The following is a 2,584-nucleotide window of genomic DNA, read 5'->3' as shown; positions in this document are numbered from 1 at the left end:
CATTAATGTGTTCTTCCTCCAGTGCTTGCCTGTAATTTGTCTTTGACTTTATGTTGTGTTTGTCCATAATGTAATCACTTTTATCTACACTGTGCTCTGTCTGTAATTGTCCTTGCGGCTGTTGACTCGGCACATGAATAATAAAGAATTGAATTTAATTGAATTATTATTATCTCGCGAATGGACTTTCTTTATTCAATACTTAAGACTCTTAAAGAATAAAACATAGTCATTTCCAGCTCAGTGTACTTAGCGAAGTAAACTTTCGGAATGGCCCGAGTTAGAGCAGGAGCCCTCCAGGTTGGTGTCGGGACGTGCTCGGTTGGAATATCTGCCGCGACACCAGCTGTCTGAGTTCTTTCGGTATGTATGGACATGTGCTGGGGCGGCACTCCATTAGACACGAACGGTTCTTTCTAACTGCTTTCCAGTTCATTATGCACCCTTCGTGCCGCGTTTAGCCGCCACGTAGTCAAGATTCTGGGAGTGTCGTGAAAGAAACAGCAAACAAATAAAGTGGAAAGTAGGTAATACGAACTGACTTACAGCACAAAAATATCGCCGTTTCCAAAAATTACAGAGGTAATCTAATTATTCTTCCGCCTTGCAGCAACAATAATTTATCGTGAAACGATCGTGTGAGCTAATGGACCCACTTCTCTAGGTGGAATGAGATGCAAGACTGAGGGTACCGCTTCAACCGCGCCCGGTGTGTTTCGAACGTCCGCTACATTTTACAAATTTCTGGTTCTTCATGTACAAATTGTACCTCTAAATCTTTTGAATAAATACTAACTTACTGAACAATACAGGGAGCTGGGATAGCACAGTCGGTATAGGGACAGGCTACAGTCTGGACGACCGAGGAGTCGGAGTTCCAGCCCTGGTAAGGGCAAGAATTTTCTCTTCTCCACATCGTCCAGACCTGTTCTGGGTTCCACTCAGCCTCCTATCAAATGGATAACGGAAGCTGTTTCCGCGGGGTAAATTAGCCGGGGCGTGAAGCTGACCATTTATTTCCAACTAGTGCCGAGGTCAATAAAACGTGGATCTATATATCCACTCCCATATTCGCCTAACTGAATGTTNCCATACAAGTGACTCTTCTGGATTGCAAACACGTTACAATAGTTTCTTGAAACAAGTCACTGCGTTTTCTCCCAAATTCAGTCCTCCCCCCCCCTCCCTTTCCCTACGGATCTCATTCTTCGGGCTGCTGACGAGCTGATAAACCTTACAGGTACCATACTGCAGAGAAATACATTATATTTTTGTCTTACTTGCAAAAATATTTTGTTATTAATCCAAATTGTTTATTCCGTTCGTTAAATGTAGCCTACCATATAAGGCAAAAGCAAAGCTATCCCTTAACAGGCCGTGGAGGCCCATAGAGTTCTGAGACATCCACGTTTCCTAGACAATAGGCTCACAGATGACGGTAAATTTGTCAGCCTTACACACCGGCCGCCCTTTACCCCCCAGGAAGATTCCTGGTACTCATTTCTGTTAGAGGCCGAGTCGACCCAGGGCCATAGTGCGCCTGGAAGGATTAGGTAAATTGAAAAATCTAATTACCTCATAGGGACTTGAACCCGCAACCTTCCGGCTTCTAGCATAGTGCCCCTTACTGTATAACATAGACAAATATTCCAGATGAAACTTATAAATTTTGTATGAGACATTTCAGCCTTTACGTTTTTTTATCTTAAAGAAACAGTAAAAAGCATAAAATAGAGCATGAAATAGTTAGAAATTTTTGTTCTTAGTCTATAAATATTTCAGGCTATTTTTGTAGAAAATTTGATAAAGTTGAAAGAAACTGTTTTCTTCATTCCATCAATTGCTCCACCATCACCCTCACCTATCATCTGGGGCTGGTACAATAGGCCAGAAGTGGCCGCGGTGCCGAGTGGACCCAGTTGGACTCCACCCCCCACTAAGTGAAGTGTAGGTCTGAATAATCACACCCTGTAGTAGATGTATGGCACACAATTATAACCTTACCATTAGATAGAGCTGATTGCTCAGTGTTGTACTTCTGCCGCTTTGCTTCCACAGATAGTGTCCACGTAATGGGGCCCACACACGTATGAGTCTGGGTTCCAATGAGCCAAACTTGTCCGTGTGTGGGTCGCAAATTTGGGAGTCAGCTCATGCGTTTGTGGCGAAATTAATCCGAGCCCGGATCCCGAGTGAAGCTCGCCGAGCCGGACTAGCGAGCCAGACTCGTACGTGTATAGGCCCCTTAACGCAATTAATAGATAATCTATGACCCCAGAACCAGTCCCCTCTCCGCGATAAGAGAAATCTCTCTCGGAAATAAAACCCCAGCTCTTAGCTTAGTCACTGTGTTGTCTGAGCCGCCCTGTTAGTTACGTGTAATTATTTCTAATAAATCTTTCAGTCACTGTATATACTTCATATACTTTTGAGCAACTTCCTTTTCCGAAATTTCGTAGATTCTAAGGTTCTAGGAATTCTATACACATCAGGAAGCACTAGAATACATATAACTTAGCCCATTAACGAGTAACAAAGTAAAGTAAAAGTAAAGCTATCCCTGCAACAGGCCAGAAAGGCCCAC

General features: G+C 43.3%; 1 protein-coding gene across 3 annotated transcripts in view; it reads left to right on the top strand.

Annotated features, from left to right (window-relative positions):
- Window positions 1–2,584, top strand: part of LOC111872830 — an 81,485-nt gene that overhangs the window by 64,346 nt on the left and 14,555 nt on the right. The window lies entirely within an intron of this gene.

This window comes from Cryptotermes secundus, unplaced genomic scaffold (assembly GCF_002891405.2).
Source record: "Cryptotermes secundus unplaced genomic scaffold, Csec_1.0 scaffold79, whole genome shotgun sequence".
Taxonomy (NCBI): Eukaryota; Metazoa; Arthropoda; class Insecta; order Blattodea; family Kalotermitidae; genus Cryptotermes; species Cryptotermes secundus.
This window is presented reverse-complemented; position numbering and strand designations above follow the sequence as displayed.